The sequence below is a fragment of the Nelumbo nucifera genome, chromosome 1 (assembly GCF_055504915.1).
Source record: "Nelumbo nucifera cultivar China Antique chromosome 1, China Antique-T2T, whole genome shotgun sequence".
NCBI classification, from domain to species: domain Eukaryota; kingdom Viridiplantae; phylum Streptophyta; class Magnoliopsida; order Proteales; family Nelumbonaceae; genus Nelumbo; species Nelumbo nucifera.
In genome coordinates this window covers 51253273-51280329 of record NC_142649.1, presented here as the reverse complement: position 1 = coordinate 51280329, position 27057 = coordinate 51253273, and the positions used below count along the sequence as shown (strand labels likewise).

The 27057-nt window shown below is 39.4% G+C and overlaps 1 non-coding gene and 1 pseudogene across 2 annotated transcripts; one reads left to right on the top strand and one right to left on the bottom strand.

Moving 5' to 3' along the window:
* Nucleotides 1-263: 263 nt before the first annotated feature.
* LOC148803252 (uncharacterized) lies at nt 264-11150 on the bottom strand (annotated as a pseudogene). The gene is made up of 11 exons (XR_016080424.1): nt 11024-11150; nt 10820-10972; nt 6279-6303; nt 5987-6184; nt 5731-5884; nt 5182-5406; nt 4859-5075; nt 4661-4769; nt 4450-4565; nt 2363-2611; nt 264-1045 (listed from the first exon to the last, which is right to left on the bottom strand). The product of XR_016080424.1 is annotated as an uncharacterized LOC148803252 (transcript).
* Nucleotides 11151-11886: 736 nt separating this feature from the next.
* On the top strand, nt 11887-11993 carry LOC148803251 (small nucleolar RNA R71). Its single transcript, XR_016081656.1, has one exon. It is a non-coding gene; the product is annotated as a small nucleolar RNA R71 (small nucleolar RNA).
* Nucleotides 11994-27057: the final 15064 nt, after the last annotated feature.

The window sequence follows — 27057 nt, the reverse complement described above, 5'->3', positions numbered from 1 at the left end:
ATTCAATTAAAGAAAAAATCAACAGATATATAAATCAATAATAGATGTATAATGACACTCCCTCTGCAAGCATGCAAAACTTACCTGGATCTAAGATTATCAAAGGCTTATACTAAAAGATTGTATCCTTGAGAACTTTTGACATATATAAAATTAATCAAATTGGGGATATAATAAACAGGTAAAGAAATTGATAATAGAATAGTCTACTACACCTGCTTTCCATGTACAATGTTCAAACCAATTAAAATTAAAAGTATATATAACAAAACCTAAAGCATTGATTAAAAACCATACCATCAATACAGACGGTTTTACTCATCAAAAGCAATGCTAGAAATATGTTTTGGTAAAGGCATTAATGGAAATATGTTGCTGGCTGAAAACTTGTAATCCAACCAAAACTACAAGCTAATTAAGGCTTACCAAGAAAAAGGGGAAAAAAAGTCATCATAAAGAATGTAAATTTCTCCTTACATGGTCTCCTGTGATTGTAGTAGTTGCTTTGCTCAACAATATTAAAAATACAGAGTTAAATTCTTCAAATCAGGTGTGTGACTTGCAGCCCTATTACAATGTCCCACTTCTTCCACAAAGCAGCCCACTAAACAGCACTTGAAGCACTTTCTTTCCTCCACCACCTTAGAACTAGTGACAATGCACATGGTAACCATGGCCAGATCCTAACTCACTGTGATTGTAGTAGTTGCTTTGCTCAACAATATTAAAAATACAGAGTTAAATTCTTCAAATCAGGTGTGTGACTTGCAGCCCTATTACAATGTCCCACTTCTTCCACAAAGCAGCCCACTAAACAGCACTTGAAGCATTTTCTTTCCTCCACCACCTTAGAACTAGTGACAATGCACATGGTAACCATGGCCAGATCCTAACTCACTGTTTCAACAAAGGATTATTTAGATGAACCCTGCAACCATTATAGCCTGGCCCACTGTTTTGGTCAACCCTTTGACAACACCGGCTGCCAATTGTAGGCAACCATGGCACAACCATTGAATCCTAAGTCAGGGCTACTGCATCAAATCTGTTTAGATACAAACAAGATACAAGAAGTGAATGCCATGACCTTTGTATCCGTTCAGTGTGAACTGTTGGTTGCTGTTTTTTCTGAATTAGCCATTATCATCTTGAGGAAGTGGTTGCAAATATTGTAACTCTAAAAGTGATATTTAAAGTTACAATTTTCTTATATTGGTAAATAGCTTTAAAGTATGTATGGAGCACATGTTTTATTGCTCATATAACTTACTAACCCAAGCCCGTCCAAGTTGCACCCCCTAGATTGCAGGCAGGTGGTAAGTTGGGTGGTCCAAAAAATGGGGAAACACCTCGGTGATGAGGGTCAAACATCTAGTAGGGGTTCTTTTCCTCTTCATCTTTCCCTTGAGCAGGGAAGCAGACACATCCAAGGTCTCCTCTCAATGGTGTAGGTGTGCTACTAAACTACTGGAGCTTGTGTGCTGGAGTGTCCAATAATGACACTGAAGAGGTGGAAGACAATAGGTTCCTGTGGCTACATATATATGGTCTTTCCCTCTTCTTATGGAACCTAAAAATTATTAGAACGATGGTAGGGGTGCAACTTGGGCAAGCTCGGCTTGGGCTTTTGCAAAACATGAGTTCCAAGAAGGCTTTCAAACCCCCACCAACAATGTTTTTAAAATTGAACCGGACAATGAACCGATCGGGGGTCCGATTGCCAATTCAAGGTTCGACCATTCGAACTGAATAGATGGCCCGTTTTGACAAAAAATAAAAAATAAATAAATAAATAAATAACAGACAAACCGTTGGACGGTTCGACCACTTGGGTCAGTGGTTTGCTGACCAAATCAACGTTTTTTGGGGAAATAATGGTTCTGGGGTAAAACAGAACCGGTCACCTGACTAGTTCCTAGTTTTTGCAGTTTGATTGTCCAGTTCGGTCCAGTTTTGAAAACCATGCCCACCAATTTCCCTAGGTCATACCTAGCTCATAGAAGCCCAAGCCCAATACCAAAAATTAAAAATAAAAGACTATAAAACCTAAATTAAAAGTTAAAATGCAAAACATAAGTTCCAGGAAGGTTTTCAAGGCCAACCAATTTGCCTAGACCAGACCAAGCTCACATAAGCTGAAAGTGGTGATAGGATTAGCTTGAACTAAGCTTGGGTTGGTAAACTTGGGCATTGACTTTGATTTTAAGGTTTAGGTCATGGGGTCAGGCCTAAACTTGGTTCAACCCCCCCCCCCCCCCCCCCCAAAGTTATAGGTCATATTTGTTTCTGCTTCATAATAACTCATAGAACATAAGAGTAGAATATCATACATAGACAAGAGATAACAGCAGAAAGTACTCACAGATTGTGCTTCTTCTTGATGTGTCAATGACCGATTGGGGCGATCAGTATGGTTTTGACGCTTTGCCCAAAGCCAAAAACGCTGGAACTGCACTGGTATACCAAACTCTTTTGCAACCTCCTCCTGTTGACAGTTATATTAGGTTGACAACCACCAAATCATCAAGGAAAGACCACAACTCTAACAGTTATATTAGGTTGACAACCACCAAACGCTGGAACTGCACTGGTATACCCCCTTTCTAGCATCCTGAAAGAATCAAATAGTAGTAGTCCCTTTAATAACCATCTTCAAGCAGCATACTTAATCCAATCCAAATGAAAAGAAAAGATAAATAAAAAGATGCTAAATGTCATAATTTTTTGTTCAATTACCAGAATTAAGCATTAAACTAAATCAGTTCACATGGCTAAAAGCTAAAAAATTTTATTATTATTTTTAATAAATCACAAGTTATTCAAACAAATCACTGCATCAAAAATTAAGACATTTGTATTTTCTCATTTAATACAATGTAGATTTTTATTTTGATTGACAAATATAACTAGATAATATTGCATGCCACCACCATCACAACCTATTATCCACCCCCCAAAAAAAAGAATAAAAATGCTCAAACAACCAGCAAACCCTCTACGCAAGGAGGGACTCATAATACAAGAAATTCCAAATGAATAGAATTATTTGTGGGGAAAGCAACTGTAGGGTACAATATGTGCATGGAGGATTTTGGTTTGAGGCAAGGTTCAAAATATTGCAACGTTGAGGGGGGGGTCTCCTTATGTTCAAACACTAAACACCCCCCATCATTAAAAAACTCAGACAGAAAAAAAAAAGTTTCAACTATTTGAATTACATTATGTGAAAAAAAAAATGTGCATCATGCATGTCAGTATTTTAAACCATGGTCATTGGAGAAGAATGAAACAAGAGATATAGTTTTAAAATCTGTAACAGCTAATAATATGACAATACTAAAGACATTTTAAAAAGAATGAACATTTAACAACATTTTTTTGATAAATGAACATTTAATAACATTTTTTAATAATAAGAAGAATAAAATAAGGCTTTCATTAAATATAAAAAAGGTTACAATTTCACATGAATGAACACTAAATAGCATTTAAAAGTGGGTCAAACTCAAGTCAAATAGATTTTTCCTTACTACAAGACTAAAATAAATCAGGTGTAAAGACTTGTTATTCCAAAAGAAAAGCTACCAAATGGAAGAAAAATAGAAAAGAAAATAGATGCCCAAGAAATGTTTTAAGGACTCACAATTTAAGGGCCCATAATTTGAAAAGGCTAGAAGAACATGGATTGTAGTAGTAACTAGTAAGAAATGATTTAAGGGCTCATAATTTAACATGTATGAAACTGAAGAAAACGGAATAATGAAACAGGATTCATGTAGCCAACCCCATATGGTTGAAACTTGAAACAAGGCTTAGATAATGATGACTACAACAACTATAACAATGTTCTCCCTTTATCCTCTTGTTCAATTTCTGCAACAAAGGAAAACTATTTCATTTGAAACTATTTCTATCTTTCAAATCAGAGTAATCCACTCAAAGAAGGCAAAAGCACAAGGGAGGAATACCATGACCTAATGAGAATGGAAAGAGCTTATTAATAAACTGTATAGCTGGTGCAATGGCAAAACAAGGGGCAAATGGGATTCAACTATTTTGCAGTCAATTGTCTGAATGTTGAATGTAATGAGAAAAGGAAAGGACTAGGTGGCAAATACAGGTCTAAAGCTAAGGAATATATGGCATGCATTATATGTGACATTTTTTGTTCCATGTTTAATAAAATTTAACAGTTACCCATCAAATGAATAAGATAAATTAATATGCTATCAATGGTATGTTAGCATTTAACGTACCATTTGCTTGGGGAAAAAATAAAATGCTGCATTTTGGAGGGGATGGGAAAAAGGTCATCAAAAATCAAAAACAACTAATTGCCTTAAGATTTATCAAAAAAACAACTAATTGCCTTGAGCCACTTTTTATTCACGTATTTAGACACAGAAATTCTATAAGCTTTTCACATAAATTGTTATCCAGCCTTTATACCTGTAGCCCATGCTGCTCAGCATGATACTTGTTATCACCTTCAAGACGTTCAACTTCTACATACTTATCAAAAAAAGCATAAACATCTTTACAGCCTTTGACATCAAGCTGAAGATCTGTCATTTATACATGGGCACTTCAGCACCACAGGAGATTGGCAAGGGCAATAAAATCCATTCTACAATTCAGATTGAAATTAAAACAAAAATACCATAAAATGACTCCTTCCTTGTAGACTTGTAATCTACATTGATGCATTCAATGTAGTTCATATGGTGCCCTTCAAATAATTGCTGTATTGTACCCTCTACAACAGTCCCCTGAACACCCAAGCAAAAAATCAAAATCAAAATAGTCCTGGCAATGAGATGAAACTTTCTAAAAAAAGATTATGTTCACCAAAAAACACCTTCATTTTGTCTTCAAGCTTTTCACACAAAACCCTATTAAGTTCTTGCACATCATGCTGCATGAAATAATCATGTGTCCCATCCAAAAGACTTGGTAAGCTCTTTTGTTGCAACACTGTTGTCACTGTACTGGAGCTTGTAGAATAAGCTCTGCAGAGCCAGAGGGATGCTTCCCGATGGCATATCATTCTCAGTTGTTGGCATGTGGTATACAGCCTGATATATAAATTCCAGACAAAAAAAAAGGTTTTCTTCTTCATAAGATGATAAGTTACCCTGAACTAGATACAGAGAATTTCTGCATGTATACTAAGTTTCTAACCTTTCTGAAGTAAGGAATATGGTACAGAGTCTGGAGCAGAGAATTCATGTAACAGGTTGCTCCTTGGTTCTTAAGTCCAACATAACCCGTTTCCTTTTTTGAATCATATGTCCAATAATCCACAACCCTACGGACTGCAACCTCAGCTTCAACTATACATGTATCATTCACAAGATACCCTCTACTTGGGTCATATAGCTCACTGAGAGGTATGAATGATGTGCACTACAACAGCACCAAACATGTAACTTAACATTGTACTTAACAAGCATATGGTATCGACTATTGTACAAGCAAGGGCAGAATAATGAAATAAACAAAGATAGCAAACTCCAATCTTGTTTGAAGTTTACAGGCTTTATCATGCACTTTTTAGATAATCTTCAGGGTTCATATGAAAAGAACCTAATAGAATATTAGGTTAATAGGTTTTACTTCTTTGTACTTTGGCATGGAACAGAATACTGAGAAAACTATCAAAAAACTAGTGACAGGACCAAAATATTCTTGAAAACTGAAAAGAACTAACAACTGAAACAACATGTATACTGTACACCCAATATTGACTACTGTACACCCAATAGCCTTAGCAGAAATGAGGGATAGTGTAAGATTTTCATTCCTTTCCCAAGGGTTCAGCACCCTCTTTGTATTGATTGCCCGTTCATCGGTGGTCCCAGGGACTGCCACATTGATAAGTTTACTACATCAAAGAATATGCCTTCAGATTACAAAGCCCCAAAACCAAGAAAGAAAAACCATCTCCAAATTCAAATTAAAGCAAAGGGCTTAACAGGGAAATCACCATAGAAGAACGCCATCTTTTACAATCTCAAAGAGATCATTAGTGGAAGGATCTATAGGAAGGTATCTCTTCAAGAACTGATCTTCTGCTAGGTAGTTGTTTATAAGAGCAACATAGGACGTTTTCTCAGATCCACTGATGGTGTGAAGCAATGTCATCGTAGCAGCCTTCAGAAATGCAGTCGAATTCTTTGCTCCGCTACCAATTCCAGCATTCACATGCGATTGCAGTTTCAAATAGACCTGTAACGATATGATTTGCTCACTCTACTTAAAATCCTTAACCCCAGTACCAATTTCTCAACCCAAAACCATAAACTGCATAAAAAAAAATGAATTCAAATTCAACAGTTACGCATTCAAGCTGCAGATCCTATAATAGTACTCACCCGAAGGAAGACTTAAAAATCCTCTGCCTCCTCGTCCATGTCCCGATACGATTCAAGCAAACACGCAGCCCTCTCTTCCTCAGTCAAAGACTCTCCAACGGTTTTCAGCTTCGGCGTCCTGGAAGGCAAGTGTCTAATTGTCACTCGCCCGAGCTCCCTCCTCATTGAGAGGAGCTGCAGAAACCAGTCGCCAACGTTGCAGGTTCAAATACAAGACCAAGAAAACAGACAAAACATCGAAGTAACCCACAAACAAGAAAGCTACTTGGGTTTTAGGGTTTTTGAGGATTACTCACATAGGAATTCAAGCTGCGAAGCTCCACCTGAGTGAACTGGCTCTGGAGCCATGGATCGCCATTCGCAGGTAAGTCTGAGGAAATCGAGTGGTTTTGTTCTCTATTTTCTCTTTTCTAGAAGCATGATATCGACCTCTTCTCTGAATGGAAAACACCAACTCTTTTATAGTAATTACTAGATGATCACGTCGATTGATAGGGATTTAGACCGTTACAAAATCAATTTAAAAGACAGGGCAAAGCGTAACAAAGGTTGCAGAATAACTACCACGATTCTTACAACGCTATGTTTAAAATTCTAACAGAAAGAAATGAGCGGTGGTGGCCTTCGGCAATTACCACGTCCTTCACCTCCATCCAAAGCACCCGGACAGAAATACTTATCAAAACGGGAATAAGCAGCCAGACAGAAAAAGAGACGGAATTTTTAGAACGTCCGAAATCTGGGTCGGGCTCGGGCTAGCTTTTGTCAAAATTCTAATGGACCCGGCCGGAAGTCCAAGCCGAGATAGTGTAAAGTTGGGTCCCAAGCCTGGATTATGAAAGTCCACGTTCTGTGCACCTGTGGGTTCACGGGATATTTGAACCCGCCAATCACAAGCGACCACATCGGCATTTCGAAAAAAAAACACTAATATTTACGGGTGTTCAGCTGTTAGCTGAACAAATCCGGTTCAACCACCCACGAAAAGACTATGGGCTTTATTTCGAGGAGGGGTAGTTTGGGTATTTCTTGACAATAAAACTCAGAGAAGGTCTATTGCACATGCTAATACTTCACTACTTCCCATTCATACCAGGAGCAGATCTCATAGACTACCCTCAATGGTAGACCCAACAGACGGTCTACCGTCTTCGGAACTATCCACGTTAAGGTGGGGACTGGGGAAGCCCACACTACCCGATCGAAGGTCTTCACTCTTCAAAGATACCGGTCCGGTTCGATTTGATCGGTCCAGTATAACCCGATTAAACAAAAGAACTGAAAGTGTCAGCTGGACCAGTCTGGTCTTGCCCACTGGTCAAGCAAGTACAGTGTTGGCGCTTTCAACACCCACGAGGAGGCTCAGCTTAGCAGATTGACAATCAGGTCCAGCCGGGTTTTCGGAAAAGAATGATTTTGTGTTTCGGTGTAATTAAGGTGCACGGTTTTATCGGTATCCGATTATCTGTCCAAAAAATCCGGATTATCCAACGGTAACGTAATCATGCAATAATATGGGGAGCTCTTCTTTTTTCTTTGGAACGATGAGAAATTAGAAAAAAAAAAACGCACATGATCGACGAGTATGGACGTCATGTGGGTCTCAAATTTGGGTCTACACGAGATTCCTTGTACATTATGCTTCATGACTTCCGTTTTTTTTTTCTGCAGAAATGCTTCATGACTTAATTCATCAATGCTTGCGCCATCCGAATGAACTGGTAATTGTGCATAATTTCAACCCACCATCAGACAGTCTCGGGTCACTCTTCAGGTTGACCCAGTAATAGAGTCACCACTTAGTCGCAACGAATTAAAGGAGTATGTCTAAGGACTGGTGGCGGAGAGTCAAATCCGAGCCCAGTCCTCACTTGTCCTACAAAAGCCCTACTCTAACAGGATCCTCTATAAATTTTATTTCTTGTTGGTTATGTCCCTCCCCAACAGTGGCCACAGTATGGCGGGCATAAAGGAAGCCCACCAAAGCATGTGAACAAATTTGAGGATGTCTTTGGGTTCTCTCTCTCTCGCTCGCTCTCTTTCTTTGCGAGTTACATATTTAGGGTTGTCAATGGATTGGGGTTAGATCTAGATAGATTGGATATTTATTTATTTTACCAAAAGTTAGTAAATTATTATCCATAGAATTTATTTTATTACTTAACTAAATTATTAAACTAATTAATGATTTAATTTATTAACAAAGTATTTCTCTTTATCTCTCCCTTTTTAAGACTATCAATGGATTAGTTCTTATTTTGGATAGGCTATGCATGTCTTGTCACAATAATAACTGAAATTTTATTTACTTATTTTACTAAATTAAATTATTTATTATTTGTTTTAATAAGATTAAATAAATTATTTTCCATAATTTTTTTATTTAATTCTATCCATGACCAATATTTACGATTGTCAATGGTGCGGGTTTGGATTTCGATAGCTTGGACCAGTCTTGCACCAATCACAAGTGAATATTTATTTATTTTTTGCTAAAGTTAATTATTGATTTATCTATTTTTCAAAATTAAGTAAATTATTATCCATAGATTCTTATTTATTTAATTTATTAAACTATTCAAATACTTAATAAATCATTTAACTAATATGTTATTTCTCCCTTTCTCTCTCTCTCTCCCCCCCCCCCAACCTGAGCCCAATATTTTGGGTTATCAATAGGATAGGTATCGGTTGGTCGGGCCACATTTAGTTTGGGCTTTGCCTTTATATCAACATAACTTATTAAAGCCCAAGTCTAAGCCTAGGCCAACCATCAAACTGAGATTTAGAGCGTGCCAGATTATTTAATTATTTCCCTCTCTTTATTACCGCTCTGTGTCCTACATTTAGAGTTTGTCAATGGGTGGGGTTTGTTCTACGTAGCTTGAATATTTTATTTATTTTATTAAATTAAATTATTCATTTATATATTTTACAAAATTATGTAAATTATTATCCATAGATTTCTATTTATTTAATTTACTAATTTATTCCATTAATTAATAATTTATGAACAGGTTAGGGTCTGAGTTGGGATTAAACCTATTCACAGGTAGTGGCATGTCTGGGAAGGGCTTTGTCTTTATATTAATAGAATATATTGAAGCCCAACTTCAATAAAATCAATCGCACCGTTTAAACAACCTAAAACAACTCAAATCAGAAACCTGATATAATAAAATCAACCGATGATAATCATGCTTATTTCAACTCTAAAGTCACTATTCTACCTTAAACAAACCCATCATATATAGAAAATATAAATCTAACCACTCACACTTATAACAGAAGCCTGGTAAGAATTATCCACATTATTTAACAAATCCATTTTAAACTATCGAGGCATTAACTAAAAAAGACCAACTACGCAAAGCGTAGCTGAAATCAACTTAAAACAACCCAAGATAATCCAAACAAATGCAACCTATCAAGAAAAATCCAAATTAAAGACAAAAAAGTTGAAAGTAGAAGTAGACAATTTTTTATGACACATTTTCAAAAGAACCGATCCAGATACACGTGAAACCAACTCAACATAGATTAACTCATCTGGTAAACATCGACTATACCTTATGTTAATCAAACAATTGAATCAAATCCCACATAAATGATTCTAGCCAAAGCAGGTAGAACCAATTAAACATTTTCCAAAATTGACCAAGCCCTCACCAACCATCCAATGATCGACATAATCTACACCCACTAACAATCCTTATTAGAACTGTAAACTCCTTGTAGTAAATTCAAAGAATCCAACATACATAGATAAAGTATGAATACAATAATCTCGTTTAAATAGCAAACCCAGGCCTACTCAAACAAACCAATGAACTTGGATCAATCCATACAACACCTTGTCAACTGTCTCAAAGAATTCAAAAAAATATTTGACCTAAACAATTTAACCTACAAGAACTGGACTTAATACAACTCTAATCACGATATTCTAAATTAAAAAAACCCATCATATTTAGGGAAATTAGGAAATCAAATCAACTCCTTTAAAAAACGAAACTAGTTCTACTCAAATCAGAACAAAACCAAGAAACAAGCATCAATCCAAACAATCCACCGTTTAAACAACCTAAAACAAATAAAACCATTGAATCAAATCTCACATAAATTATTCTAGCCAAACTAGGTAGAACCAATTAAACATTTTCCAAAACTGACCAAGCCCTCACCAACCATCCAATGATCGACCAAATCTAGACCCACTAACAATCCTTATTAGAACTCTAAATTCCATGTAGTAAATTCAACGAATCCAACATACTTGGATAAAGTAGGAAAACAATCATCTCATCTAAATAGGAAGCCCAGACCTACTCAAACAAACCAATTAACTTGGATCAATCCAAATAATACTGTGTCAATGATCTAAAAGAATGAATTCAAAACAAATATTTGACATAAACAATTTATAGTGCAAGGAATAATAAAACTCCTTGGATGTTTCAGTTTCTGAGGCAGCTTGTTGAGGAGGATGGCTGAGCATTCTTCATTTAGTGCAACTGTAGCCATGTCTTCCAATTTCCTTTTGTTCACCAAGATTTCCTTAAGGAACTTTGCATAATGCGGCATCTGGGCTAAGGCATCTGCAAAAGGAATGTTAATATGTAAACTCTTAAAAATTTCAAGAAACTTACCGAATTCCTTTTCCATTTTGTGTCGCTTAAGCCTATTGGGAAATGGTACTTGTGGTAGTTGACTTGTCTCTTTCCTGGAATTAGACTGCTCTTCCTCCTTCTTTTCGGGTTCTCGGGTTGTGCCCATCTTACCTTCTTCCTTTGCTGTCTTCTCCACCTTTTATAGCTCCTTACTGCTCCTCAAGGTAATGGCTTGCACCTGTTCTCTTGGATTTGCTTCTGTGTTGCTGGGTAAGGTGCCTTGGACTCTAAAGGATATCATCTATGCCAACTGCCCCACTTGAGTTTCTAAGTTCTTGATCGATGCCTCTTGGTTCTGAAATCTCGTTTCCGCACTTGATATGAACTTGGTCATCAGCTCCTAAAGTTTTGAGGGAGGGGCTTCACCGCATTTTCATTTGACCAAGACAGATTGGGGTGGTTCCTCTATCCGGGGTTAAATGTACGAGGGTAATGATTACCTTGATGCCTTTGAAGATTCCCTACGAAATCTACTTGCTCAGGGGACTGCACGAACTGATTTCCAACTTGGCATTCGGTGTTGATATGACCTCCCCCACACCATTCACAGGCTACGGTTTGAACATGCATGATTGCCAACTGCATTTCATCTATCTTCTTGCTGAGGGCGCCGATTTGTGTAGATAGTGCTGTATAGGTGTCTACATTGTGAAGGCCGGGTTGTCTCCTAACTTGGGCTCTCTTGGAATGCCACTAATAATTATTTGCAGCCATTTCCTCAATGAGTGCATGGGCAACTTCAGGCTTCTTGTTCTTAATGGATCCCTCAGCTGCAACATCCATAATAGTCTTATTGCTTCGGTCAAACCATTGTAAAATGTCTGAACTTGGAGCCAAACGGGAAGTCCATGATGAGGGACCTTCCTCAGTAATTCCTTGTAGCGCTCCCATGATTCATATAATGATTCCCCGTCCTATTGAGAGAAGGTGGTGATATCATTCCGCATCTTTACAGCCTTGGACAGAGGGAAATACTTGGATAGGAAGCGACTGGCCATTTCATCCCATGTAGAGACCAAAATAATCTGAGAACGGAAATAATCTGAGCCTCACTGCATCATCACTAACTCCATTGTGCTTGAATGTGTCGCATATCTCCAAGAAGTTGGCAATGTGAGTGTTTGGATCTTCATTAGCCAAGCCGCAGAACTGAACTATGTTCTGGATCATCTGAATAATTGCTGGTTTGATCTCAAAGTTGTTAGCAGCTATTGCTGGTCTCACAATGCTCGAGGCTGCCCCGGTGAGGGTTGGCATGGCATAGTCCATCATGGTCCTTTGCTCGGCCATCTCTGTACTTTCAGCTTTCCCTTTCTTAGAAGCTCTAAGGCGGCAGCGGAGAGTTCGTTCAATCTCTGGATCATAGATGATGCTCTCCTTTTCACTTTTGTGTGTCATATATTGTACAAGTCAAAGTCGAAAAGATACTAATACACACATATCATAAACATATTATACAAAATCAGATTAACAACAGTAGATGGTTCATAATATTGTTGTGATAATCCCCGGCAACGGTGCCAAAAACTTGATGCGTTTAGAAGACACTAGCAAGTGCACTAACCGATCAAGTAATATATTAATGAGTAGAGTATCATTCCCACAAGGATTAATCCAACAACTACTAGTACCGAATCAGCCATTTGTTATCTGACCATCCAAAAGGTTAAACAGAAATAAACTTAACTCCTAATTAGCAAATTACCTTAAGTATTCAAGGATCAAACCGCCTTAAGTAATGAGAGGAAGTGCTTCATGCAAATACTAGCAGAACAGGTTCAGCAGTTACACCATTAAGCTATCCAACCGAAGTTGAATTCAGTCATGGGTTGGCTAATTCCTCGTTGTATGAGCAGCCTCTTTCGAGCACAGCCCACTCTATCTATGCACAACAACACTTATATTTCTATCAAGAATTTAATTGCCATAGATGCATTAAGAACAAAGAATTTGAAGGAAATCAATTCTTGTTGAATGAATGCCAAACGAATCATGCATATTATCTCTAAGATCCATTCAATCCATTTTCATGATTAGTTGATCTGATTACCTAAACCCTTTCTCAAGCAATTCAAGTAATCCAAGAAATAAGAATAATTCGGCCAAAACTTCTCTTATAATCGAAAACCCTAATCAAGAAATCCCAAGACTGAATCACTATCAATCGGATCAGCTAAAAATATTAATTACAAATCTGAATTAACATCCATCATGGTTCACATAATAGAAAGAAAGAAAGACTCAACAAAGAAAAACCATTAAACCCTAATTGAATCTAGGTTACCAAATTCGTAGAATCAAAGAAGAAGACAACTTAAGATTTCCGCATCAATCTTCGATCTCCTCTCCAATTCGCATTCAGCAGCCTTGTGATCCTTCTCCAAGCACTTTTCTGAAGGGATGAGAGATCCATCCCATGGATGCCCAAATCCTGCGGAATAAGGGGGTGAATTTCAAATGCCGATTTGAAGAGAATATCTGCCGAGCTACCCGAGTCAACAAGTATATGCCTGACTTCGAAGTCGTTGATCCTCAGCTTTATCACAAGTGCATCATCATGAGGGTAGTGGACCTCTCGCGCATCATCCTCTGTGAAGAAAATTGGTTCTTCTATCCTCTGCCTCTTCGGAGGATTCTGCTCTTCTCGGGCAGCTTCGCGAACTGACGTCCGGGCCACTGCCAAAGTACAACCTGCTACAAATGAACCTCCCACTATCACGTGGATGGTTCCCCGAAATGGCCTCTCTTCCGGAGGCTGTCTCTACGACTGTTCGGCCGGCCTGCTACTGGACTCGGGAGTGTCCTTATTGTGCTCCTCTTGCTGACCTGTCTTATTATTATTATTGTTATTATTTTGTACAAAATTCCTTAAATATTCGTGACGGATGAGCTCCTTTATCTCATCGCGGAGGTAATTACAATTTTCGGTACTATGACCGTATCTCTGTGAAAACTACAATACAAGTTCTTGTTTCTCTCGTTGGGATTCCCATTCAGGTGAGGTGGCCACTTCACATAAGGGGCGTCCTTGATCGCCATCAGGATCTCGGTCCGCCTCGCATTCAGTGGGGTGTAATCAGCTCGGTCTGCCGTAGGAGCTCGGTATGGCTGACTTGGCATTGCCCCCCGAGTTGAGTCCTTCTTTCGGCTGTCCCCTTGGATGGGGGGGTTCCCCTTCCCTTTTTCTTTTTTCGGGTGCGCCCTCACCCTTCTGGTTGACTTCCTCCTCTATAGCTATGAACTTGTCTGTGAGCTTGAGGAAGGCTTTAATGGTCTCCGGCTGGTTCAAACCCATATGCCACTTGAACTGATTATGGGTCACACCCTTCTTGGCTGTGGCGATCCATACCGCGGGGTCAAGGTGCGGTATCTGCATGCATGCATCATTGAACCGCTTGATGTAGCTTCGGATGGACTCACCCTCTCTCTGAACTATTTTGAGGAGGCTCTCCTCCGTTCGCGAACTGTGCCCAGCTCCTTATCGAGCTGGGACGTGAAGGCCAGTGCGAACTGTGCCCAGCTCCTTATCGAGCTGGGTGCAAGGTTCTGGTACCATGTGCGCGCCACTCCTCTGAAGGTGGTGGAGAAAGCCACGCACATGCAAGACTCACTAGCCCTGGCTAGGTGCATCTGCGACTGGAAGGCGTTCACATGATCATTTGGGTCAAACAACCCGTCATATTTGTCAAGAGGGGGGAGTTTGAAGTCTTAGGCATCGGGATTGCCAGGAGCTCGGGAGATAGGGGGGAGGGAACTGAAAGGAGAGGAACTTTAGCCTCATCCGAGTTTACCTCTTCCCGGCCTTTGAGCTCGGGCAGGCTGTAGGATGCAATTCGGCGAGCTCGGCGGCGGCGTCTTTGTTTCTTGGTCGGCTCCGCGTTGGTGCTGCTCGCATCCGTACTGTCGGGGATCGTCTGCGCCGGAAGCATCTATGGTTGCTAGTGATGGCTGCAGACAGAGGGGTTCTGCTTAAAGTCCGTGGCCAAAGGTTCGAACCGATTCTCCAAGAGCGGAGCTTCGGACCACGATTGCGGAGGCATTGTAGATCTGGCGAGCTGGGGTCTGCCTGACCTGGCCGCCTGTGGCGAGACCGGTGTGGCCGGTCTTTCTTGTCTGCCACGGGAGGAGGCCCAGCTCTTGGGGAGGTTTTGGGAGGCTTCTCCCTGGTGAGGATGCTCGTCCTGGAGGCGAGACCTAGCTCACTGTGAGGCCGGGTGCCGCGGAGGGAGCTGTGGCTACTGGGGCTGAGATTTAGGCAGTTGGGGGAACTGCTGCTGATAGTGGAACTGAGAGACTTGGTGCAGCACTTGGTGCTGGTAGAGCTGGTATTGCTGGAGTTGCTGCACCTGTGCTTGCATGGTTTGCATGCACTGCATCAGATCTTCAAACTGGTTTTGGCTGGCCGCCAGGGGGACGACGGTCGGTTCAACGAAGGTCGTCTCAACAGAGGGAGGAAGGGGGGCACCCATAGGCACCGTTGCTCAAGGCGCGTTCAGGCTGGGGACCCCGTTCACCGAGAGGGGAATGGTGAACTGCCCAATGCAGATGATAGGAACCTGGGGTTGTTCCCTGGCGGTATTCATCTTCGTGGTGCGTCCGACGTTGCTTGAAGAAGCCATGAGTGCTAAGTCTTTAGAGAAGAGAGGAAGAAAACTAAGAAGGTTTGGAGGAAGGCTTTTAGAAGTGGTTCCCACAGACGACGCCAAATGATGGTGCACAATCCGGTCAATCCTAGCTGGCACTTGCGTGTCTCCCGAAAGGTACCTGAGACGAGGGAGAAGAAGAAGAATCCCCTGGGGGTTTTCCCGGCGGGAACACTCTGACGATTAAGTTAGTATGCTGTGTAGGAAGTAAGGAGAGGATACAGACTAAGAGTGAGATAGCGCAAGTAATCAGAATATCATACCTGTTTCTTGGGGAAAGGGTCCTTATACCAGAATTCCGTTGTATCAGGCCCGCTAGCCTCTGACAGGGCGGGTACGATTGGCCCCTGTAGGGCAGGTACAACTGCCACTGTCAGCCTGCCACAGCCGTTACAGGTAAGGCTGAGGTGGCACGCGCAGCGATCCAAGTTAATTGGTTTGTTTGAGTAGATCTGGGCTTCCTATTTAAACGAGATGATTGTTTTCCTACTTTATCTAAGTATGTTGGATACGTTGAATTTACTACATGGAATTTAGAGTTCTAATAAGGATTGTTAGTGGGTCTAGATTTGATCGATCATTGACTGGTTGGTGAGGGCTTGGTCAGTTTTGGAAAATGTTTAATTGGTTCTACCTGGTTTGGCTAGAATCATTTCTGTGAGATTTGATTCAATGGTTTTATTTTGTTTTAGGTTGTCTAAACGGTGGATTGTTTGGATTGATGCTTGTTTCTTAGTTTTGTTTTGATTTGAGTAGAACTGGTTTCATTTTTTAAAGGAGTTGAGTTGATTTCCTAATTTCTCAAAATATGAAGGGTTTTTTTTTAATTTAGAATATCGTTATTAGAATTGTATTAAGCCCAGTTCCTATACGTTAAATTGTTTAGGTCAAATATTTCCTTTGAATTCTTTGAGACCGTTGACAAGGTATTGTATGGATTGATCCAAGTTCATTGGTTTGTTTGAGTAGGTCTGAGTTTGCTGTTTAAACGAAATTATTGTATTCCTACTTTATCTATGTATGTTGGATTCTTTGAATTTACTACAAGGAGTTTACTGTTCTAATAAGGATTGTTAGTGGGTCTAGATTATGTCGATCATTGGATGGTTGGTGAGGATTTGGTCAATTTTGGAAAATGTTTAATCTGTTCAACCTACTTTGGCTAGAATCATTTATGTGGGATTTGATTCAATTATTTGATTAACCTAAGGTATAGTGATGTTTTCTAGATGAGTTAATCTATGTTGAGTTGGTTTCACGTGTATCTGGATCAGTTCGTTTGAAAATGTGTCATAAAAAATTCTCCTTCTACTTTCAACTTTGTTGTCTTTAATTTGGTTTTTTCTTTATTGGTTGCATTTGCGTGGATTATCTTGGGTTGTTTTAAGTTGATTTCAGTTACGTTTTGCGTAGTTGGTCTTTTTTAGTTAATGGCTCGAAAGTATGGAATGGATTTGTTAAAATAATGTGGAAAATTTCTTATAGGCTTCTGTTATAAGTGTGAGTGGTTGGATTTATCTTATCTAGACATGATGGGTTTGTTTAAGGTAGAATAGTGACTTTAGAATTGAAATAAGCATGATTCTTATCGGTTGATTTTACTATGTCAGGTTTCTGCTTCGAGTTGTTTTAGGTTATTTAATAGTGCGATTGTTTGTATTGATCCTTGTTTATTGGCTTTGTTTTGATATGAATAGGACTGGTTTCATTTTTTAAAGAAGTTGAGTTGATTTCCTAATTTATTTTTATTGGATAGGTTTCTTTAATTTAGAATATCGTGATTAGAGTTGTATTAAGCCCGGTTCTTGTACGTTTAATTTTTTATATCAAATATTTCCGTTGAATTCTTTTAGACCATTGACAAGGTATTGTTTGGATTGATCCAAGTTAATTGGTTTGTTTGAGTAGGTCTGGGCTTCCTATTTAAATGAGATGATTGTTTTCCTACTTTGTCTTTGTATGTTGGATTCGTTGAATTTACTACATGGAGTTTAGAGTTCTAATAAGGATTGATAGTGGGTCTAGATTTGGTCGATCATTGGATGGTTGGTGAGGGCTTGGTCAGTTTTGGAAAATGTTTAATTGGTTCTACCTGGTTTGGCTAGAATCATTTATGTGGGATTTGATTCAATGGTTTGATTTGTTTTAGGTTGTTTGAACGGTGGGATTTTTTGGATTAATGCTTTTTTGTCAAATATTTCCTTTGAATTATTTATGACCGTTGACAAGGTATTTTATGGATTGATCCAAGTTCATTGGTTTGTTTGAGTAGGTCTGGGTTTGTTATTTAAACGAGAGTATTGTTTTCCAACTTTATCTATGTAAGTTGGATTCGCTGAATTTACTACAAGGAGTTTAGAGTTTCTAAAAAGAATTGTTAGTGGGTATAGATTATGTCGATCATTGGATGGTTGGGGAGGGATTGGTCATTTTTGGAAAATGTTTAATTGGTTCTACCTGTTTTGGCTAGAATCAGTTTTGTGGGTTTTGATTTATTTGGTTTCATTAACCTTAGGTATAGTCGATGTTTACCAGATGAGTTTATCTATGTTGAGTTTGTTTTAATTGTATCTGGATCGGTTTGTTTGAAAATGAATCCTCAAAAATTGTCTGCTTCTACTTTCAACTTTGTTGTCTTTAATTTGGCTTTTTCTTGATAGGTTACATTTGCTTGGATTATCTTGGGTTGTTCTAAGTTGATTTCAACTAAGCCTTGTGTAGTTGATCTTTTTTATTTAATGCCTTGATAATTGACAATTGATTTGTTAAATAATGTGGATAACTTTTTTCCAGGCTTATGTTGTAAGTGTGAGTGGTTGGATTTATCTTATATAGATATGATGGGTTTGTTTATTGTAGAATAGTGACTTTAGAGTTGAAATCAGCATGATTCTTATCGGTTGATTTTACTATGTCATGTTTCTGCTTTGAGTTGTTTTAGGTTGTATAAACGGTGCGATTGTTTGTATTGATCCTTGTTTCTTGGCTTTGTTTTGATTTGAGTAGGACTAGTTTCATTTTTTAAAAGAGTTGAGTTGAGTTGAGTTGATTTCCTAATTATTTAAATTTGATGGGTTTTTTAATTTAGAATATCGTGATTAGAGTTGTATTCAGCCCGGTTCCTGTACGTTTAATTATTTATGTCAAATATTTCCTTTGAATTATTTTAAACCGATGACAAGGTATTGTTTGGATTGATCCAAGTTAATTGGTTTGTTTGAGTAGGTCTAGGCTTCCTATTTAAACGAGATTATTGTTTTCCTACTTTATGTAAGTATGTTGGATTCGTTAAATTACTACCTGGAGTTTGGAGTTCTAATAAGGATTGATAGTGGGTCTAGATTTGATCGATCATTGGATGGATGGTGAGGGCTTGGTCAGTTTTGGAAAATGTTTAATTGGTTCTACCTGGTTTGGCTAGAATCATTTATGTGGGATTTTATTCAATATTTTGATTTGTTTTAGGTTGTTTAAACGGTGGAATTCTGCTTTGAGTTGTTTTAGGTTATTTAAACGGTGCGATTGTTTGTATTCATCATTGTTTCTGGGCTTTGTTTTGATTTGAGTAGAACTGGTTTCATTTTTTAAAAGAGTTGAGTTAATTTCCTATTTTTTTAAATTTGATGGTTTCTTTATTTTAGAATATCGTGATTAGAGTTGTATTAAGCCTGGTTCCTGTACGTTTAACTGTTTATGTCAAATATTTCTGAATTCTTTTAAGAAAATTTCATTTATTATTGGGACAGGACAGGTACATTCTATCACACACCTCACCAAACATATTGATTGCCCTAAAAATAGGCTCCGAGATGAGAAAAATAATTTGTTACGAAAATAATTCATTAATTAAAAGTTTAGTAAATTAAGTAAATTGAAATCTATGGATAATATTTTACTTAATTTTGAAAAATAGATAAATCAATAATTAACTTTAGCAAAAAATAAATAAATATTCACTTGTGATTGGTGCAAGACTGGTCCAAGCTATCGAAATCCAAACCTGCACCATTGACAACCGTAAATATTGGTCACGGATAGAATTAAATAAAAAAATTATGGAGAATAAAGTAAATAATTTTTTTAACTTAATAGAATAATAATATAAATAATTAGGTGACAAAATGAGAGAGAAACAAAGAATTCTTCACCGTGCTTTGGGCTATATATGAACGTCGGGTTCATGCTCAAGATCTAGGCCCGAAGTTCGATCCGGACTCAGACTTGGGTATAAATATGTTATATTGATATAAACACAAATCTCAATCCAACCCTAGCCCGACCAATTAATAATTTTAATCCCAAATGAGACCTAACCTATTGAGAGCCCTAATAGCGTTGCCCATAGGTGGGTCTGTGTCTGCTCAGCATCTCCAACACCTAGAGTCTATTCTTGCCAAAAGTAGGCAGCTTTGCGATGAGATTGCCGTGTTGAAAGCACTAGTGGACCAATCGTTTGCCTGGGATAAAATGCCATTGGAAGCGTGGTTGGAATATTGGTTCGAGTCCCATGGTAGGATGGATGTAATCGTTTACCAGATTTTGGATTGTGCACCATTTTGGTGCCCCTCACCGTCCTTGTTGCCAGTGGCCACCAACTGCCCTTAGCTTTTATGTTCCTGGGTTATTTGTATGAGCAAATGGATGACACCAGATTTGTGGGTTTGGTCAATTTTGGAAAATGTTTAATTGGTTCTACCTGTTTTGGCTAGAATCAGTTTTGTGGGTTTTGATTGAATGGTTTCATTAACCTTAGGTATAGTCGATGTTTACCAGATGAGTTTGTCTATGTTGAGTTGGTTTTATTTGTATCTGGATCGGTAGTTTGAAAGTGAGTCCTCAAAAATTGTTTGCTTCTACTTTTAACTTTGTTGTCTTTAATTTGGCGTTTTTTTGATATGTTACATTTGCCTAGATTATCTTGGGTTGTTTTAAATTGATTTCAACTACTTTTTGCGTAGTTGATCTTTTTTATTTAATGCCTCGATAATTTACAATGGATTTGTTAAATAATGTGGATAACTTAAATAATGACACTATCCCATTGACCATCAGGTAGTCCCTGAATTCAACAGAGAGATACTCGCCACCTCGATCCGATCGAAGGGCCTTGATTTTTCTCCCTAACTGTTTCTCGACTTCCTGTCTGAACTCTTTGAACCTTTCAAAGGATTCAGACTTGTGTCTCATTAGGTACATGTAACCATACCGAGAATAATCATCGGTAAATGTAATGAAATATACGTGTTGGTTACGAGTCCTAACACTCAGGGGCCACATACATCAGTATGTATTAGGTCAAGTGTGCCTGTACATCTTTCAGGCTTACCGTTAAATGGCCGTTTAGTCATCTTTCCTTGAAGGCAAGGCTCACAAGTGGGAAGATTTTCTACGTTTAGAAAATCTAAAGGACCATCCTTTACCAACCTTGGGATTCGGTTAACACCGAAATGACCAAGTAGGTAATGCCACAGGCATGTGGGACTTATTGTGTCACGAGTTCTTTTCTTGGGATTTTCGACCGACGTAGTTTCGGTTAAGTTAGTTTCTAGAGATAGATGTAGAACATAGAGACCATTCTCTAGTTCCACACATGCAATGAATTTATTATTCCGTTTAACAGTAATCATATTACTAAAATAAATAGTATATCAATCTGCACACAGTTTAGAAACAGAAATTAAATTTTTTCTTAAGTTTTGTACATAAAGACAATCTTAAAGTACAAGCACTCATTCTCTGAATACTGATTCTACGGTTCCTACTGCTGTAGCTGCAACACTTGCAGTCGTTCCCAAGAACAATGTTACTTCACCTTCGCTCAGTCTTCTGCTAACTTTGAACCCCTGTTGTGAGTTACACGCATGAGTTGAAGCCCCGGAGTCAACACACTAGGACACAGAAGTCACTAACATATTAGTTTCTATGACACAAATTTCGAAGTTACCTTTCTTAGATTCCAAGTAGGCAGGACAGTTCCTCTTCCAGTGGCCGGTCTGCTAGCAGAAGTGACAGGCATCAGATGCCTTGTTCTTCTTCTGCTTCTTGGGCTTAGCAGCTTTCTTCTGGGGTTTCTTTGTCTTTCTCTTTTTCTTGTCCGATTTGTTAGTTTCAACAAGCATAACAACAGGATCATCCTTCTTAAGTAAATCCTCGGATCTCTGCAACATATTGCTGAGCTCCTGAACACTAACGTTCAGTTTGTTCATATTGTAGTTCAATATGAACCCATTGAAGGAAGAGGGCAAGGAGTTCAGGATGGCATCTACCTGTGTGCCAAGATCTAGCCCGGATCCAAGGGCTTCCAGCTCGTTATAATAACCCATCATCCGAAGACAATGGTCGTGAACATTCTGCCCCTTGGACTGCATGGTCATGAACAGTTTCAAGACCTTCTGTTGAGTAGAACGATTCTGCTCTTCATACATTGTCTTCAAACCGTCCAATATGTCCTTGGCAAGTTCGATCTGATCGAACTACCTCTATATTGAGTTGTACAGTGAGGAAATGACAAAGTAGCGGGCTAGGGAGTTCTTATCCTCCCAATCTTGGTATGCCCTCCTTCGGGCCTCAGATGCCGTGTCACTCGGACGCTCCGAGGTAGGATTTTTCACTACCTTTTCTAACTTTTCAGAAGTTAGGACCAGCATAAGTTTTCTGTACCAGACGGCATATTTGATCCCTTAAGCTTGTTATCGTCTAGAAGCTTTGTGAATTGACTGTTTGCCATTTTCTAGTAAAACAGCAAAACGTTAGTCCACAACCTTAGTTTGATTCATGTTACCTACATATATGGCTTTTAATCTATGTTCCATAACCATTTATTCAGCTCTGAGACTTCCCTCCCATCTCAGTGACGGAGACAGCGACTTGTCTCTAGAAATGTGGGAAACCACATAGGGTGCATGGAGTCAACTGTTTCTGCTGCAAAACCCCACCACCTTTCTGTGACGGATCATATCCATTCATCATATGAGTTTCCCTTTGGCCTCTGTCAAACAACGTTCAGAGCCATTTTTAGGTAAACCTCTCTGTCCAGTGAGTGCTTACCCATCATATTTAGGTTACGCCAAGGTACCGTGAGAGAGTTCCCATTTTCTAGTGAAGCCCCTCCCACATCGGTCTATGACGCATCTCATGAAACACTTTGACAGATCCAACAACAAATGGATAGCCCAATTTTATGGTGCGTTTTCTCATTACTGAAGGACCCATGGGGCATCTTGTTATGCGCATAATTTAAAGACGCACGTGTAACTAATATTTATTCCCTGTCTACAGTGATTCTACATTTGTCATGACTCTGTAATGGCTTTTCATCGCATCCTTGCATGTGCCTAAAGCTCATCGCAAATCTGTGTGTCTAAGGTTCTTCATAGATTTATGCGTGTCTAAAGTTCATCGCAAATTTGTGCGTGTCTAAAGTTCATCGTAGGTTTATGCTAGCCAAAGTTCATCATGACCCATTTTGGGTAGGAGTTTGTCGCAGTCATGCGATGAGTCATATATTCATCGCAGATGTCCGATGAGTTGTGAACTCATCACAAACGTCCGTATGGTATTAATTCGGTACCCTCTGCACTCTGATGGTCTGAGCGATTGATAAGCATCTTTGCCCTCGATTCATCTTCAAATTTTGAGATGGAGAGGGATTAGTATGCATTGTGGCACATTGATCTTTGTGTGTTAAGTCAGTGATCATCCCTGTCTTGATTGGATCTTTCGCGACCAGGGAAAATTCATTTGGATCTGTTGTCAACCCCCTGTTTATTGACAAGTTGTGAACTAGTCAACAAGCTATCACACATTCGAATTAGTAGTATCTTCAGATGGGAATTGAGGTGTTCTTTTTGGGCTAGCTTTTCGTTCATTCTGGGATTTAGCCCCCTTGTCTATTGATAATGTGTTTTTTGTTAGTAGGCAACTCTATGCTTAGTTTGATAGTGAAGTTATCATGATTAGAGTTGTATTAAGCCCAGTTCCTGTAGGTTAAATTGTTTAGGTCAAATATTTATTTTGAATTCTTTGAGACCGTTGACAAGGTGCTGTATGGATTGATCCAAGTTCATTGGTTTGTTTGAGATCGAATCTTGTCAGAGAGAATGGCAGCGGCTGCTGGAAGAAAATGCTAGAGAGGAAGATGGCGAACTGCTATTCTCTTCCCTAGAGTTTTTGAGATTCCATCTCAAGATTGCAGAAGAGTCCTTCTAAAACCCTAAGCGTTCGAATTCTTGTAATTCGAATGGGGTTTCTCCTCTTTCTTCATGATCAAGAAACCTCCTAATCTCATTAGGAGTTATCCTAATCCAAATCTGTATTTGGATAGGGAGACTTCTTGATCCTATCTGTAGATCAGATCAGCCTACTCCTGATCTCATCAAGAGATTACCAGATTCAAATCCTAATTTGAATCTGGTCTCCAAGAGTGGATAGGGTCAAGACCCAATCCTTTTGGCTTAACTTAATCCCAGATCCGCCCCTATGTATGACTGATTAAATCAGCCCAGTTCGAAATGGGCTTTAGGCACATTATGTATTAAGTGCTCAATAGTCTTCCAAAACTGCTGCCCAGTTGGGCTTCTTTGTATGGCGTGGGACCCAAGCATTGATCTACACACCAACCACATGGGTTCGGCCCAGTCTTTATTGCAAGGCCTAGCCGAATTCACTAGAAAGTCCCAGTGAACCCCTGAGCCCATCACATGGACCCTATGGGCCCAACACTTACACTAAGTGGTCCCTAGGCCAAGCCATCTTATAAAAACCCAAGGATTGTGGGCAGGTGCAAGATTAAGATCCATTAGAACTTGGGCAGAAATGCAACAAGAATTCCTTAGGAAGTTCTATCCTATAGGCAAAACCAATACCATGTGAAGAGCTATCACGGGATTCACCCAAACACCGGGTGAACAAATTCATAAGGCTTGGGAGAGGATGAAAGAGTTAATGAGAAAATGCCCACCCATGGCTTGTCCTAATGGTAAATTGTCCATGCCTTCTATGAAGGCCTAACAGATCAATACAGGCAGATGGTAGATGCATCGTGTGGGGGGAATTTATGAGCAAGAGTGATGATGAAGCATATAATCTTTTCGAAACCTTGAGTGAGAATTCTATCAATAATGCGTCTTTGTATTCCTATGAAAGGTCGGTGGGACCCTCAAAGAGGGCAGGGCTTTATGAGGTCAAAAATAATATAGAGCCCAGGGAAAAAATGGATTTGAATGCCATTTCTAGAAAGTTGGATAGGGTAGACCTTCTAGCCCAAAAATTCGACTAGTTTTTCACTCTTAATCAACAATCAGGCCCATCTACCTCTTACCCTGAAGTATGTTCCATTTGTTTCAGCCTGACCCACCAGGTTGATGATTGTCCTACTATGGCCCAACTTCCATCTTTTATCCAAGAACAAGTCCAGGCAACCTAGAGTTTATCAAGGCCCACTAATGATCCATATTCTAACACTTATAACCCTGGGTGGAAAACCATCCTAACTTTTCTTGGGGGACACATCAACCTAATGTACAGTCCCATCAGCATCTATCCAACTCCATCGCCTAACAGTTTTAGAGGCCAGTAGTACAAAACCAGTTCCATCCGGTGTACCCTAGGAGTTAACCGGCCCAACCATATCAGGGCTACCCGCAACCCCCTCAATCTCGATCAGTAGACGATCAATTTATGCAGTTGTAGCAGTTGATCCTAAATCAACAGAAGTCCATTGCTAGGTTAGAAAACCAAAAAGGACAGCTAGCTGAAGCTAATGCAAGGAGGGCAGTGGGACAACTACCATGTCAACCGGTTGCAAACCCTAGGAATCAGCCACCGGGTTTTTCGCAGCAAATTCAACCACCTCCTCAGAATCCCCAATTTGAAAATGCTAAAGCTATAACAACTTTAAGGAGTGGGAGAATTTTGGAAGACCCATATGAGAAAGAAAGTAAAGAAGAAGAAAATTTGTCAGAAAACCCTAAGTTGGAGGGGAAGAAGAAGAAAGGGAAAACTTAGAAAAAGAGCCTAAAGTAAACCAATTTGTAGTCCCCTTTCCTACAACACTCACAGTCGGGCCGTCACAGAAAAAGAAAGAGATTCGTAATGAGGAGATCAGGGAACTTTTCAAACAAGTATACATTAACATCCCACTCCTTGATGCGATTCAACATGTCCCGGCTTATGCAAAGTTTCTAAAAGAGCTAAGCACCCAAAAGAGGGAGCCATGATCGACCCCACAAAATGTGATGCTCTTAGCAGAAGTGAGTGCGGTCCTCCTGAACCAACTTCCCCAGAAAATGAAAGACTCGGGTGCTCCTCTTATTAGCTGTGTAATTTTTGGAATCACCTGTGATAGGGCCCTATTGGATCTAGGGGCTAGTGTGAACTTGCTTCCGTCCATTATTTATGAAAGGTTCAGGGTCGGCGAGTTGAAGCCTATCCTAGTAATTTTGCAACTCGTTGATCGATTGGTCAAGACTCCTTGAGGTGTCATCGAGGATGTCGCTGTCAGGATAGAAAACTATTATTTCCCTATAGATTTTGTTGTCCTAGACATGACCCCAACTGAAGAACTGAACCACAACACGATAATCTTAGGATGGCCGTTTTTAGCAACGACTAATGCAAATATCAACTATAAATCCGGGGAAATGGACATATCATTTGGGGAGTAGAAGGTCCAATTGAATATTTTTAATGCCTCTAAGTATCCAAACCTAGGGAAAGATGAAGGTAGTGTGGGCATAGTGGACAATCTCGTGAATGACCTATCTACCCCTTGGTTAGCCCAATCTAGTCTTAGTTGGTATGAAAACGAAAGTGAATTTGAGAGTTTAGATGAGAGAGATAAATAGTTGTGTCTGGCTGAAGACGTTAAAGTGCAGTTTTTGGGAAGCTGGTGTGAAGACAAGTTGAGAAAGGTGTGTTTTTGTAAATAATTGAGAACAAGATGGTGTCTCCTATCTTTTAAACCCAGTTGGCGTCAATCCTACTGTATTACCATGCTCCCCTCTCCTTAGCAAACCCTAGGGAGCATTTTTAACCTAATCTTTTCCTCCTTAGCTAACCTAGCCGCCCAAGATGTGAAATCTCCACCATCCATTTTAGGGCTCTCCTTTGTAGCTTCTAAACCCTAGGGCGCCACCTGATGTATGAAGAGCATAATCGTTCTACTCGACAAAAGGTCTTGAAACAGTTCATGACCGCACAAATGTCCAAGGGTCAACAGGTTCACGACCATTGTCTTCGGATGATGGGTTACATCAACGAATTGGAGGCTCTTGGATCCGAGCTGGACCTTGCAACTCAGATAGATGCTATCCTTAATTCTTTGCCTCCTTCCTTTAATCCGTTCATCATGAACAAGCTGAATGTCAGTTT